Source organism: Loxodonta africana, chromosome 17, assembly GCF_030014295.1.
Source record: "Loxodonta africana isolate mLoxAfr1 chromosome 17, mLoxAfr1.hap2, whole genome shotgun sequence".
NCBI classification, from domain to species: domain Eukaryota; kingdom Metazoa; phylum Chordata; class Mammalia; order Proboscidea; family Elephantidae; genus Loxodonta; species Loxodonta africana.
In genome coordinates this window covers 81,627,744-81,644,808 of record NC_087358.1, presented here as the reverse complement: position 1 = coordinate 81,644,808, position 17,065 = coordinate 81,627,744, and positions in this window count along the sequence as shown.

Below are 17,065 nucleotides of genomic sequence, written 5' to 3'. Positions count from 1 at the left end.
ACTAAGAGCCCAAGAGACAGAAAGGGCCACATGAACCAGAGACCTACATCATCCTGAGACCAGAAGAACTAGTTGGTGCCCGGCCACAATCGATGTCTGCCCTGACAGGGAGCTCAGCAGAGGACCCCTGAGGGAGCAGGAGATCAGTGGGATGCAGACCCCAAATTCTCATAAGAAGACCAAACTTAATGGTCTGACTGAGACTGGAGGAATCCCGGCGGCCATGCTCCCCAGACCTTCTGTTGACACAGGACAGGAACCATCCCTGAAGACAACTCATCAGAAATGAAAGGGACTGGTCAGCGGGTGGGAGAGAGATGCTGATGAAGAGTGAGCTAATTATATCAGGTGGACACTTGAGATTGTGTTGGCAACTCTTGCCTGGAGGGGGGATGGGAGGATAGAGAGAGAGGGAAGATGGCAAAATTGTCAAGAAAGGAGAGACTGAAAGGGCTGACTCAAGACGGGGAGAGTAAGTGGGAGTAGGGAGTGAGATGTATGTAAACTTATATGTGACAGACTGATTGGATTTGTAAACGTTCACTTGAAGCTTAATAAAAGTTATTATAAAAAAATAAAAATAATAAAAAAAATAATTCTATTATGAAATCATTCTGCATCCCACCTTGAAATGTGGCGCCTGGGGTCTTAAATGCTAACAAGCGGCCATCTAAGATGCATCAATTAGTCTCAACCCGCCTGGAGCAAAGGAAAATGAAGAACACCAAGGCCACACGACAACTAAGAGCCCAAGAGACAGAAAGGGCCACATGAACCAGAGACCTACATCACCCTGAGACCAGAAGAACTAGTTGGTGCCCGGCCACAATCGATGACTGCCCTGACAGGGAGCACAGCAGAGGACCCCTGAGGGAGCAGGAGATCAGTGGGATGCAGACCCCAAATTCTCATAAAAAGACCAAACTTAATGGTCTGACTGAGACTAGAGGAATCCCGGCGGCCATGCTCCCCAGACCTTCTGTTGGCACAGGACAGGAACCATCCCCGAAGACAACGCATCAGACATGAAAGGGACTGGTCAGCGGGTGGGAGAGAGACGCTGATGAAGAGTGAGCTAATTATATCAGGTGGACACTTGAGATTGTGTTGGCAACTCTTGTCTGGAGGGGGGATGGGAGGATAGGGAGAGAGGGAAGCTGGCAAAATTCTCACGAAAGGAGAGACTGAAAGGGCTGACTCAAGAGGGGGAGAGCAAGTGGGAGTATGGAGTAAGATGTATGTAAACTTATATGTGACAGACTGATTGGATTTGTAAACGTTCACTTGAAGCTTAATGAAAGTTAATAAAAAAAAAATAATAAAATAAAATACATTGGAAAAAAAAAAGATTTGGCTATCACAGTGTACATGATGACACCATCTGGGAAGAGTATAAGATGGGAAGAGATAATAGATGAGAACTGTACCCTAGAGAAAGGCAGCACTTAAGGACAGGTTGAGGAAGATAACCCATTCAGGAGACTGAGGGGAAAAACGCATATAGCCTAGAAGCCAGGGGATGAGAGATTTCCAAGGAGGCAAGAATGGGTACTACCAAAGTTATAAATATTTTTGTTTTGTTAAGGGCTAAAGAGTGTCTTCATTTGGCAACTAGGAGATAACTAGTAATTTTAGTGGAGTAATGGCGGTAGAAACAGATCTCAGTGGGTTGAAGTATAATTGAGGGGTGTCAAAGGCAAAACAATAAATGTAGATTGCCTTTCCTAGAAAAAGGGAAGCAAACAGAAGGGAGTAGGGAAAACGAGGAGTCACTGGGTCGTGCTAACAGTTTCCAAGTTCGGCTGCCACCCGAAAGGTTGTAGGTTTTAGAGCACCTATAAGTACCTCAGAAGAAAGGCCTGGCGAACTACTTCCGAAAAATGAGCCATTGAAAACCCTATGGAACACAGTTCTACTCTGACACACATGGGGTTATCATGAGTCAGAATCAACTTTTCCGACGGTTTCAACTGGTTAGGGAAAATGAAGATTCAGTAGAACAATTGAGAATGGGAGCTCCTTAAGCATGTTCATGATTAATCAGCAGGTAAGATTATGAATAGGATCATGGAAAGATGCAATCCAAAAAATAGGAAGTAGATCTCATCATTTGAGGCTACAGAAAAGGACATAGAGTAAGTATACCAAACCTTTTGTCCTCGAGTCGATTCCAATTCATGGTGACCCTAAAGGACATAGTAGAACAGCCCCATACGGTTTCCAAGGCTGTAACCTTTACAGAAGCAGATTGTCACATCTTTCTCCTGCAGAGTGGCTGGTAGGTTTGAACTGCCGACCTTTTCAGTTAGCAACCAAGTGCTTTAACCACTGTGCCACCAGGGTTCCTTACAATAAGTATAAAACCAAACCTGTTGCCACCCCCCCCCCCCGTAGAGTTTCCAAGGAGTGGCTGGTGAGTTCAAACTGCCAACCTTTTGCTTAGTAGCCATAGCACTTAGCCACTGCACCACCAGGGCTCTTTATAATAAGTATAATATTTGTAGTAATAAGAACAAAGGAATTGACAGCTTCCATTTTCTTGGCCAAATTTGAAGAGATTTCATCAGCTAATATATGGGGTGAGGGAGGTAGTAAGGGGCTTTAGGAAAAGGGAAAATTAGGAAGATACGCTAAAGTTAGTGTGAGATGGTTGCCTAATGACAAAGCCTGCTAGCATCCCTGATATCTTTTTTTTTTCCTTTCTTTTTCATGGTAATAGAATTTTTGGTTGGGAACATGGCCATACAACAATATGGATGAATCTCACATAAATTCGTGCCAAAGAATCCAGACACAAATGGTGTATATGATTCCATTTGTATAAGCAGAAAAACAGATGAAACTATACTGTTAGAAGGCAGAATAGTAGTTACTCTTGGTAGGGGGTGGAACCTAAAAGGAGGCATTAGAGGTACTTCTGGGAGTCTGGTAATACTCTTTCTTGCTCTGGGTGCTGGTTATGCAGGTGTGTTCTGCTGGTAAAAGTTCAGCAAGCTTTGCTTTTATGATTTTTGTACTTTTAAGGATATACCTGAACAGTAAAAAAATAAAAAAAATTAAGACTGTCTCTCAGCTACCTTGCAGCCAGGTGTGGCCATGTTAGTAAGTTCTGGCCACAGAAGCAATGTGTGCAACTTCCAGATGGTGCTCTTAAGAAGGGAGGTTCGGCAGTCCATTTCCCTCCTCCTCCATGCTGCTGCTCACAACAGGCACAAAGCCCAGATCACCTGTGGAGTGGAAACAAGAAAAGGAACATATGCCCTTGGAGCAGAGCCATCATACTAACCTCGGATCCTATCTCTTTGGACTATTGCATGAAAGAGAATTTTATAGCACTTTACAGTTTTCAAAACAATTCTGCATACTTACTTGCTCTTCACCGCAATCCCATGATGTATGCACAACAAGTATTATAGACACAGGAACAGGTTTGAAGAGGTTAAGTGGCTTGCTTACAATTGCAGAGCTTTTGAACTTCAATCCAGGTCTTCTGATTTCAAGTTACTTATAGCACACTGCTGTAAGCATTAACCACGGTGATCTCTTGTAATTTGAGCATGCACCTTGCATTCTGGCAATGGATACACTATCATTGGGCTGTAAGGATAAAGCCTTTGTACGTTAAGTCTTGATCTTTGAAATGTGCTAAAATACAAATTTTATTTAAACTCACCCTTATTATACTGGTTTAGAAAGCGCTTTCATATTGCTGATTTATTTGAACTTCAAATATGGAAAGCCAAGTATTACTGTCCCTGTTTTTGGATGAGGAAAGAAACACAGAGAAGTTAAGCAACTTATAAAACAGGACTTACTATTTGTTAGTGGCAGAGCCAAGGTTTGAACCTAAATCTTCTGTCTCCAAAAATGATGCTCTTTCCACAGTAGTATGTTACTGAAGTAAGAGCTGACACTTGACAGTACCTGGTTTAACATTCCAAACACACTAGGCACTTCAGTAAATGCTAACCAGCTAAGTTTCTTTTTTTTTTAAATAGAACATCCTGTATGCACACACATATAAAATTTTATATAAATGCATAAATGTGATCATATTGTATATACCGAGTTTCTTTTTGTTTAGATCCCCCCCGTTTTGTTCCTTTATTTGGCCCCCCACCCTGTCTTCCACTTATCACCCAACTTCCAGGTAATCTCTGTCAAAAAGCCAGTATGCATTCTTCCTTGTTTTTTTTATTGCTCATATAATTATATATAAACACGCACACATACATATATGTACACATTTAGCAGTTGTCAGTTTTATAAAAATGTGGGCATGTTACACACCCGTGTCAGCCTATCGATTTTCTTACGCACCAGGACTGCGTAGAAGTCCCTCTGCGTCATTGGTTTTTAGTTGCTGTGGAGTCAGCTCCAACTCATGGCGACCCCATGTACGACAGAACAAATGTCGCCCAATCCTGCACCAATCAGTGCTATATGTTCATGGCCACTGTTGCCATCAACGTAGGGGGCTCAACTCCCAGCACTAGACCAGACAATGTTCTCTTATGATTCGTAGGGTTTTCACTGGCTAATTTTCAGAAGTAGGCTGCCAGGCCTTTCTTCCTAATCTTTCTTAGAAAGCTCTGCTGAAACCTCTTTACCGTGAGCGACCCTGCTGGTATTTGAAATACTGGCAGCACAGGTTCCAGCATCATAGCAACATGCAAGCCACCACAGTATGACAAAGTGATGGCGGGGTGTCTGAGTCAGGTGTACAGCTCTAATTCATTCTTTAGGTGGCTGCAGAGCACCTCATGGTGTGAATGGACTATTATACATTCAGTCAATCCCCTGCTCATAGGCATTCACTTGGTGGCTAGTTTTCTACCACTAGGAACAATACTGCAGTAAATATGTCTGTAATGCATCCTTACACACCAGTACATGGAACTGGTGGGTCTATGGCTTTCGGATAGATTCTCAGAAATGAGATTGCTGGGTGCAGGAGTATGGACGCTTTTACTTTTAATAGATGCTTTCCCAAAAAAGGCTATAACACTTAACATGTCTACTAGCAATGAGGGAGAATTTATTTTCCTCACATCTTTTCCAGCAACAGAAGCTTTGCTCTTTTTAATCTTTGCCTTTGTGATGAATGTATATTGATACCACGTGGTCACTTTCATTAGCATTCCCTTAATGATTGTTGGATATTTAGATTTGCCTTTCTGTGAATTACCTAGTCATAGATTTTTTCCATTTTTCCACTGTTGTTGTGTTGTTAGGTGCCGTCGAGTCGGTTCTGACTTGATGTGACCCTACACTCAACAGAACGAAACATTACCCGGTCCTGCGCCATCCTTACAGTCGTTGTTATGCTTGAGCGCACCGTTGCAGTCACTGTGTCAATCCACCTCGTTGAGGGTCTTGCTCTTTTCCGCTGACCCTGAACTTTGCTAAGCATGATGTCCTTCTCCAGGGACTGATCCCTCCTGACAACATGTCCAAAGTATGTAAGACGCAGTCTCTCCATCCTTGCTTCTAAGGAGCATTCTGGTTGTACTTCTTTTAAGACAGATTTGTTCGTTCTTTTGGCAGTCCATGGTATATTCAATATTCTTCGCCAACACCACAATTCAAAGGCTTCTTCTTCGGTCTTCCTTATTCATTGTCCAGCTGTCACGTGCATATGATGCAATTGAAAATACCATGGCTTGGGTCAGGCGCACCTTAGTCTTCAAGGTGACATCCTTGCTCTTCAACACTTTGAAGAGGTCCTTTGCAGCAGATTTACCCAATGCAATGCGTCCTTTGATTTCTTGATTGCTGCTTCCATGGCTGTTGATTGTGGATCCAAGTAAAATGAAATCCTTGACAACTTCAGTCTTGTCTCCATTTATCATGATGTTGCTTATTGGTCCAGTTGTGAGGATTTTTGTTTTCTTTATGTTGAGGTGCAATCCATACTGAAGACTGTGGTCTCTGATCTTCATTAGTAAGTGCTTCAAGTCCTTTTCACTTTCAGCAAGGAAGGTTGTGTCTTCCTCCAATCCTGATGCCCCATTCTTCTCCATCTAGTCCAGCTTCTCGGATTATTTGCTCAGCATGCAGATTGAATAGGTATGGTGAAAGGATACAACCCTGACGCACACCTTTCCTGACTTTAAACCAATCAGTATCCCCTTGTTCTGTCTGAACAACCACCTCTTGATCTATATAAAGGTTCCTCATGAGCACAATTAAGTGTTCTGGAATTTCCATTCCTCGCAATGTTATCCATAGTTTGTTAGGATCCACACAGTTGAATGTCTTTCCATAGTCAATAAAACACAGGTAAACATCCTTCTGGTATTCTCTGCTTTCAGCCAGGATCCATCTGACATCAGCAATGATATCCCTGGTTCCACGTCCTCTTTTGAAACTGGCCTGAATTTCTGGCAGTTCACTGTCGATATAGTGCTGCAGCCGTTTTTGAATGATCTTCAGCAAAATTTTGCTTGTGTGTGATATTAATGATATTCTTCTATAATTTCCACATTCAGTTGGATCACCTTTCTTGGGAATAGGCATAAATATGGATCTCTTCCAGTCAGTTGGCCAGGAAGCTGTCTTCCATATTTCTTGGCATAGACGAGTGAGCACCTCCAGCGCTGCACTTGTTTGTTGAAACATCTCAAATGATATTCCATCAATTCCTGGAGCCTTGTTTTTCGCCAGTGCCTTCAGAGCAGCTTGAACTTCTTCCTTCAATACCATTGGTTCCTGATCATATGCCACCTTTTGAAATGTTTGAACCTCAACTAATTCTTTTTGGTATAATGGCTCTGTGTATTCCTTCCATCTTCTTTTGATGCTTCCTGTGTCGTTTAATGTTTTCCCCATGGAATCCTTCACTATTGCAACTCGAGGCTTGAATTTTTTCTTCAGTTCTTTCAGCTTGAGAAACGCCGAGCGTGTTCTTCCCTTTTGGTTTTCCACCTCCAGCTCTTTGCATGTGTCATTATAATACTTTACTTTGTCTTCTCGAGCTGCCCTTTGAAATCTTCTGTTCAGTTCCACTTCATCAATTCTTCCTTTTGCTTTAGCTGCTCGACGCTCAAGAGCAAGTTTCAGAGTCTCCTCTGACATCCATCTTGGTCTTTTCTTTCTTTCCTGTCTTTTCAATGACCTCTCGCTTTCTTCATGTATGATGTCCTTGATGTCATTCCACAACTTGTCTGGTCTTCGGTCACTAGTGTTCAATGTGTCAAATCTATTCTTCAGATGGTCTCTAAATTCAGGCGGGATATACTCAAGGTCATATTTTGGGTCTCGTGGACTTGCTCTGATTTTCTTCAGTTTCAGCTTGAACTTGCATATGAGCAATTGATGGTCTGTTCCACAGTCGGCCCCTGGCCTTGTTCTGACTGATGATATGAGCTTTTCCATTGTCTCTTTCCAAAGATGTAGTCAATTTGATTTCTGTGCATTCCATCTGGTGAGGTCCATGTGTATAGTCGCCATTTATGTTGGTGAAAGAAGGTATTTGCAATGAATAAGTTGTTGGTCTTGCAAAATTCTATCATTCGATCTCCAGCATTGTTTCTATCACCAAGGCCATATTTTCCAACTACTGATCCTTCTTCTTTGTTTCCAACTTTCACATTCCAATCACCAGTAATTATGAATGCATCTTGATCGCATGTTCAATCTATTTCACACTGCAGCAGCTGATAAAAATCTTCTATTTCTTCATCTTTGGCCCTAGTGGTTCATGTGTAAATTTGAATCATAGTTGTATTAACTGGTCTTCCTTGTAGGTGTATGGATATTATCCTATCACTGACAGCGTTGTACTTCAGGATAGATCTAGAAACGTTCTTTTTGATGATGAATGCAAGACCACACCTCTTCGAGTTGTCATTCCCAGCATAGACTGTATGATTGCCCGATTCAAAATGGCCAATTCCAGTCCATTTCAGCTCACTAATGCATAGGATATTGATGTTTATGGGTTCCATTTCATTTTTGACAATTTCCAATTTTCCTAGATTTATACTTCGAATATTTTTTTTTATATTCTTCGTATATTTTTTTTTATATTCCAGGTTCTGATTATTAATGGTTGTTTGCAGCTGTTTCTTTTCATTTTGAGTCGTGCCACATCAGCAAATGAAGGTCCCCAAAGCTTTACTCCATCCATGGCATTAAGGTCGAATCTACTTTGAGGAGGCAGCTCTTCTCCAGTCATCTTTTGAGTACCTTCCAACCTAGGGGGCTCTTCTTCCAGCACTATATCAGACAATGTTCCACTGCTATTCATAAGGTTTTCACTGGCTAATGCTTTTCAGAAGTAGACTGCCAGGTCCTTCTTCCCAGTCTTAGTCTGGAAGCTCAGGTGAAACCTGTCCTCCATGGGTGACCCTGCTGGTATCTGAATACTCGTGGCATAGCTTCCAGCTTCACAGCAACACGCAAGCCCCCACAGTATGACAAACTGACAGACACATAGCTTCCTCTTATCCCACCTCATTAACATCATAAAGGCAGGATTTACAACATATAGGAAAATCACTTTAGATGACAAAAAAGTGGTTAATCACACAATATTGGGAATCATGGCCTAGCCAAGTTGACACACAATTTTTGGGGGACACAATTCAACAGTGACCACAGCCCCTGCCCAGGCCAGATATTGGCCCTGGCTGAGGGGTAGAACCCATTCTCAAGAGCAAAAAGTACTTAAAACAAAGACACACACAGCAACTTTCAGGTGCCTGGTTTGGCAAGGTGAAGGCAGGGTGCTTTCTGACCAGCAGGGCACCAGCTTCCGAAAGCTATGCTAGCTGCTGCTGAAGGTCAGATGATGGAGTTGCTGTGATGACTGTGCAGATACTGCAGTTGCAGGAACAGGCATGTCCTTGGAGACTAGAATTATCTCACTTCCCTACCCAGTATCCTTGGTGTGAAATGTAATAACTCACCATTTGCTTTAATAATGGACAGCTCAAATTATTTTATTTCTGGTAAGAACAGTGGCAAGCCTTCCCACATGGTCTGGGAGAAGGAAGTACTTTGAACAGATATTTCTTAAATACCTGACATGCTGACATAGAAAATCAAACCAAGATAGAGATCAGAAGCAGAGTAGCAACCACATCCATACTAAAGTATGCTTTAGGCATTTTGTCATAAGCTCCTCTTCAATGGTTCTTAGCAGGGAGCAAGGTGGTGGCCTGAATAATGGCTCCCAAAAATATCCATGTACTAATTCTCAGAACTTGTAAATGGTACCTTACATGGCAAAAGAGACTTTGTAGATGTGATTTAATTGAGGGTCTTGTGATGGGGAGATTATCCTCGTGGACTCCAAATATAATGACAAATGTCCTTATAAGAAGGTGGTGGAGGGAGAGTAGACTATAGAAGAGAGGAAGTAGAGGTTATGATGGAAACAAAAGGTTGGAGTGATTTGAGGAAGCTAGAAAAGACAAAGAAGTGGCTTCTCCCCTAGAGCCTCCAGAAGGAACCCACCCTGCCAACACCGTAACTTTAGCCCAGTGAAACTGATTTTGAAGTTTTGGCCTCCAGAAGTTCCTTTGTTACAACAGCAGAAAACTAATACAAGTCTTCAAGAAGTAGGGGTGGAACTCATCAGGTTCTAAGCGAGCACTGCTTAGAATCTTGCTTTTCTTATCTAAAAGAAATTTAGCTAACATAAACAACAGTGACTAACTAGATTTATGCTATAGTATTAAAGGTAAGAAAAGTGATAATAAACTTTCAATCAAAAGACATTTTATACTAGTTTGAATATGTAATATTTATTGTACATTGAGTGCCTTGGTCCTTACCCATAGTTTTCTAAACTTCAACCAGACTCTTATCTGCATAAGCAGATAAGACTCCCAAATTCAGATAGTTGTTTCCCAACGAGATTTTCTAAAGCAATCTGTACTCTGCCTGAAGCTAGCATGGGAGGTCCTGATTCAAGGGGGACCCTATCATGGTTGGTAACACTGTTTTTTAACTTCCAGCTAGTAGCAATGTTCTGGTTTCTTATTGTAAATGTAAGAACCTGTCGTCCAAATGTTTTAATTTAGTATTCAAAATCTTTCTCCAGTTTCAACTTTCTCCTCTTTATTCAAGCCCTCATGAATAATTTTTATGATACAGTAAAACCTGTGAATGCCAGAACCTGATTAAAACAGAACTCTGTCAGAGAAGGAAAATGCAAGTATTTTCCACTACAACAAGAGATGGAAAAGTGGTAAGGCTGCACCCTGTCAAAGGTGGAAAACTTGCGAGACCTGGAAAAACAAGCAGGTCCTATCCAGTTCCAGCTGTAGATGGAGGTTTCACTGTACACAGCTAATAGAGCATTGTGTCACTCAAGTTCTTTCAACCCAATTAGTCCCCCCCCCAACTCCTTTATCCTGGTGGGAACACTAGACTAATGCTCCGACAGAAAAACAAAAATTTTATTGAAGGAATAATTTCATTCCAAGGGATAGAGAACATGAGACATTCAAACTGGCTTGAGTGTGTGTTCTGCTTTGCAGGCAGAACCAGGTGTTTAACAGGCAGAGTAAACAAATGCAAATGATTTCAAATCAAAGCAATTTCAGGGGAAGGAAGGATACAAGGGGTAATTAAACTACAAACTTTCTTAACATCAATTTCTAGCCTAACAAATGTCTTATTCATAACAATTTGACTAAGGCAGTATTTCTAAAGTGAAAAGTGCATTCTTTTTGTGTGTGTGTGCTTTAGTGAAGGTTTACAAAGCAAATTAGTCTTTCATTAAGCAATTAATGCACATACTGCTTTATGACATTAGTTGCCAACCCCATGACGTGTCAACACCCTTTACTTCTCAACCTTGGGTTCCCCATGAACGGCTTTCTGTCCCCTCCTGCCTTCTCATCCTTGCGCCTGGGATGCTGTGCCCATTTAGTCTTGTTTTGTTTTATGGGCCTGTCTAATCTTTGGTTGAAGGGTGAACCTGAGGAGTGACTTCAGGTACTGAGTTAAAAGATTGTCTGGGGGCCATACTCTCGAATTTTCTGCAGTCTGTGTTAGACCAGTAAGTCTGGCCTTTTTTGTGTGGGTTAGAATTTTGTTCTACATTTTTCTCCAGCTCTGTCCACAATCTGTATTGTGATCCCTATCAGCGAGTCAGTGGTGGTAGCTGGGCACCATCTAGTACTAGATTCAGTCAAGTGGAGGCTGTGGCAATTGTGGTCCATTAGGCTTTTGAACCAATCCTTCCCTTGTGTCTTTGGTTTTCTTCATTCTCCCTTGCTCTAGATGGCTTGGGACCAGTGGAATATATTAGACGGCTGCTCACAAGCTTTTAAGATCCCAGACACTACTCACTGAAGTAGAACATAGAACATTTTCTTTATAAGCTACGTTATGCCAATTGAGCTAAATGTCCCCCAAGGCCATGTTTCCCAGCCCTCAGCCCAGTAATTTGGTCCCTCAGGGAGTCTGAAAGTCTATGAAGCTTCCATGACCTTGCCTTGGTCAAGTTCTGCTGACTTCCCTAGTATGGGTACTGCCTTACCCTTCAAGAAAGTTACCATTTATTTTCCAGGTGGTATTTTTCATCATCAGATTTTTCTTTCTGTGTGTAAACCTTTTCATGAGTTTTTATAGTAGTGGTCTCATACAGTATTTGTCCTTTTGTGATTGACTCATTTCACTCAGCATAATGCCCTCCAGATTCATCCACATTGTGAGATTTACACAGATTCACTGTTGTTCTTTATCATTGCACAGTATTCCATTGTGTTTATGTGCCATAGTTTATCCATTTAACTGTTGATGGGCACTTAGGTGGTTTCCATCTTCTGCTATTGTGAATAATGCTGCAAAGAGCATGAGTGTGTATATGTCTATTCACATGATGGCTCTTATTTCTCTTATATTCCTAGGAGTGGAATTGCTGCATCACATGGTATTTCTATTTCTAGCTTTCTAAAGAAGCACCCTATCATTTTCCAAAATGGTTGTACCATTTTATATGCCCACCAGCAGTGCATAAGAGTTCCAGTCTCCTGCAGCCTCCCCAACATTTGTTATTTTCTGTTTTTTTGATTAGTGCCAGTAATGTTGGGGTGAGATGGTATCTCATATGCAGTTTTCATTTGCATTTGTCTAGTAGCTACTGATCGTGAGCATTTCCTCATGTGTCTGTTAGTTGCCTAAATGTCTTCATTGATGAAGTGTCTGTTCATATCCTTTGCACATTTTTAGATGGATTATTTGTCTATTTGCTGTAGAGGTGTGGGGTTTTTCTACAGATTATGATTAGATATTTGTCAGATTTGTCATAGCTAAATTTTTTTCCCCAGTCTGTAGATTCTCTTTTTCCCTGATGTGTCTAGTCAGTTTGTCATACGGTGGTGGTTTGTGTATTGCTGTGATGCTGGAAGTTATTCCACCAGTATTCAAATACCAGCAGGGTTACCATGGTGGATAGGTTTCAGCTGAGCTTCCAGACTAAGGCAGACAAGGAAGAAGGACCCAGCAGTCTAATTCTGAAAAGAATTAGCCAGTGAAAACCTCATGAATAGCAGTGGAACACTGTCTGATATAGTGCTGGAAGATGAGACCCCCGGTTGGAAGGCACTCAAAACACGACTAGAGAAGAGCTGCCTCCTCAAAGTAGAGTCAACCTTGATGTGCATGGAGTCAAACTTCCAAGATCTTCATTTGCTGATAGGCCATGGTTCAAAATGAGAAGAAAAAGCTGCAAACATACATTAATAATCAGAACACAGAATGTACAAAGTATGAATCTAGGAAAATTGGAAATCATAAAAAATGAATGGAAAGCATAAACACTGATATCCTAGGTGTTAGTGAGCTAAAATGGACTGGCAGCGGCCATTTTGCATCCGACAATCATATGATCCATTATGCCAGGAATGACAACTTGAAGAGGAATGGTATTACATTCATCATCAAAAAGAACATTTCAAGATCTATCCTGAAGTACAACGCTGTCAGTGATAGAATAATATTCATACACCTTCAAGGAAGACCAGTTAATATGACTTTTATTCAAATTTACACACCAACTACTAAGGGCAAAGATGAAAAAACTGAAGTTTTTTACCAACTTCTGCAGTCTGAAATTGATCGAACGTGCAATCAGGATGCAATGATGATTACCAGTAATTGGAATGTGAAAGTCAGAAACGAAGAAGGATGGGTAGTTAGAAAATATGGCCTTCGTGATAGAAATGATGCCGGAAATCACATGATAGAATTTTGCAAGACTACTTCATTGCAAATAACTTTTTTCAACAACATAAACAGAAACTTTGCCAGATGGCATACTCAGGAATCAAATCAACTACATCTGTGGAAAGAAGTGATGGAAAAGCTCAATGTCATCAGTCAGTACAAGGCCAGGGGCCAAATTCAGAACAGATCATCAATTGATGCTCATATGCAAGTTCAAGCTGAAGCTGAAGAAAATTAGAACAAGTCCATGAGAGTCAAATTACAACCTTGAGTATATCCTACCGAATTTAGAGACCATCTCAAAAACAGATTTGACACATTGAACACTAATGACCAAAGACCAGACGAGTTGTAGAATGACATCAAGGACATCATACATAAAGAAAGCAAAAGGTCATTAAAAGACAGGAAATAATGAAAAGACCAAAATGGATGTCAGAAGAGACAAACAAATCTACAATCAATAAATGAAGAAAATAACTACTGAATGTCCCAAGGACAGCAGACAACATCAAAGCATATTTAAAAAAGGACAGAATGGTTCCAGTAGGTTCCAGTAGGCACCAAAAAATACAATACCAGATGACCTTCTAGGAGAAGAAAAGGCACAGGAACTACCTGATATGGAATTCAAATCTCTAGTATTCAGAGTTTTCGAAGAGTTGAAGGAAAAAGCAGACAAATAAGGGAGAAATCGACAAAATCATGGAAAAGACAGACAACACAATGAAGAATTCAGGAAAATAATACAGGAACAAAATGTCAAAATAAATAACAAGCAATCATATAAAAATAGCAATTAGAAATCCAAGTGATAACAAGATTTCAGAAATGGACAATGTCATAGAAGGTTTAAGGAGGTTTGAAAGAATGGAAGACAGGATCAGTGAAACTGAACACAAATGCTTGGATCCCACTTTGAGGAAAAATCAGAGAAATGAACAAAAGAAAAATGAAGAAACCCTGGAAATGATATGGGATACAATCAAAAGCAAAAATGGGGAGAAAATGGAAAACAGAGAGAGGATTACTGAAGAATTGCTGACAGAAAACTTCCCTGATAAAAAGCTGACCATCCAAGAAGCTCAACAAACCCCATATAGGATAGACCCCAAAAGAAAATCACCAAGCCATATCATCATCACACTCATTAAAATCAAAGACAAAGAATCCTGAGAGCAGCTCAAGAAAAATGAAAAATCTCATACAGAGGGGAAATAATAAGACTTAGCTCTTATTACTCGGCGGAAACCATGCAGGCAAGAAGGCAGTGGGATGACATATATAAAACCTTGAAAGAAAAAAACTGCCAACCAAGAACAATATATCCTGCAAAACTCTTGCTCTAATATTATGGTGAAATTAGGACATTTCCAGATAAACAGAAAATAAGGGAATATGTAAAAACCAAACCAAACTTACAAGAATTACTAAAGGGAGTCTTCGGTTAGAGAACAAACAACATCAGATCACAGCCTGAATGGGGATGCAAGACCGCCAGATACCAACCTAGCTAATGAACTCTCAAGGATTAATCAAAAGTAAAAGATTTACAACAAGGAACCAGAGAGGTTACTGGTACAATGACAGATACATTGACCAATGAAACAGAACTGAGAACACAGATGTAAATCCATCCACCTATGGTCACCTGGTCTTCAGCAAGGGCCCAAAGTCCGTCAAATGGGGAAAAGACAGTCTTTTTAAGAAATGGTGTGGCCAAAACTGGATGTCCATCTGTAAAAAAACCAAAACAGGACCCATACCTCACACCATACACAAAAAGTAATTCAAAATGGATCAAAGACCTAAATATAAGACCAAAAACTATAAAAATCATAGAAGAAAAATAGGGTAAGCTCTAGAAGCCCTAATATATGGCATTAACAGGATACAAGCCATAACTAACAACACACAAACTCCAGAAGATAAGCTAGATAACTAGGATCATCTAAAAGTTTCAGACTTCATCAAGAATAAAAAGAGAACCTACAGACTGGGAAAAAATTTTGGGCATTGACAAATCTGACAAAGGTCTAATCTCTAAAATCTACAGGAAAATCCAACACCTCTACAAGAAAAAGAAAAATAATCCAATTAAAAAAATAAGCAAAGGAAATGAACAGACACTTCACCAAAGAAGACATTCAAGCAGCTAACAGACACATGAGGAAATGCTCGTGATCACTAGCCATTACAGAAATGCAAATAAAAACCACAATGAGATACCATCTCATCCCGGCATTATTGGCATGAATCAAAAAAAACAGAATATAACAAGTGTTGGAGAGGCTGTGCGGAGACTGGAACTCTTATGTACTGCTGGTGGGAATGCAAAATGGTACAACCATTTTGGAAAATGATACGGTGCTTCCTTATAAAGCTAGAAATAGAAATACCATATGATCCAGCAATCCCACTCCTAGGAATATATCCTAGAGAAATAAGAGCCATTACATGAATAGACATATACACACCCATGTTCACTGCAGCATTGTTCACAATAGCAAAAAGATGGAAACAACCTGGATGCTCATCCACAGATGAATGGATAAACAAATTATGTTCCCTACACACAATGGACTACTACGCAAGGATAAAGAACAATGATGAATCTGCAAAGCATCTCACGACATGGATGAATCTGGAAGGCATTAAAAAAAAGATTCCATCAAAGAATTCTGATTAAAAGGGGAAAAATGCAGAACAGAATTCAAATTCTCATGGACTCTACACTTTCTGGAGTCATGGAGGGTGGATGAACCCCTTAAACTATTGCCCTGAGATAATCTTTAAGCCCTAAATAAAAAATATCTCCCGAAGTCATCTTAAAACCAAGCAATAAAATAATAATAATAATAATAATAATAATAATATATATATATATATATTTTGCAATAGTTGAGCTTAACTAGTAAAAAAGGTCTGCCTTGAGCATTATGCTCTTTTAAGAACTATCAATATGTGATCAAGCTGACAAAAGCAACTTGAAAGATTAGATGGAAACCTTGAGGAGCAGTGAATTTATGTTAATGAGAGAGGAACAACTCAGAAAAAGAGGGTTAAAATGGTTGTACACCTCCAAGAATGTAATCACTGCCACTAAACCATACATGCAGAAATTGTTGAATTGGTGTATGTTTTGCTGTGAATATTCTCAACAACAACAAACTAAATAAAATTTAGAAGAAAAAAAAGAGCTAGCTGAAAATGCTGAAGGTGAATAGATACAATCTCTGCCCTTAAAGAGCTGTGAGCAATGTGATGCAGGAACTGATTAGTGACAATTTATGAACACTAATTATTCCGGGAACACAGAACAGGAGCTTAACCTAGCTTAGGAACGCCTAGAATAAGACGACTTGCTATGGGAACTGCTGGGAAGGAAAGAAAGTCAGTTTGGTCTAGCAGCCTTCCCTAGTGCCCACACAGAGCCTGATGGGGATGCCACTCCCTGGTGCCCCCAGCAGCCTACCCTAGCTGACAGCACACTGACCTTTATTGATTCAATTTTGTCATCTGCCTTGACAAACTGGTAAGCTCCTTAAAGACAGAAACTGTTACTCGACATTGTATCCACAATACCTTCCCACTAGTAGCTGGGCATAAGAACGATCGGATGAATGAGTACGTGGAAGTTTCTAGGATGTTGAAAATATTCCTTCTCCAATATGGACTAATGGCCAAAGGCAATATTTTATCTCTATACCATGATACATTAAAAAAATTGTGCCAGTCAACTCACCATTTGAATTATATAGGTTAAAGATTAAAATTAAATAGGATTAAATAGGAAACTTAAGGGCAGTGAGTTTATGTTAATACGGGGGAACTCAGAAAAGGAGGGTGAGAATGGTTGCAGAATTTGAAGAATATAATC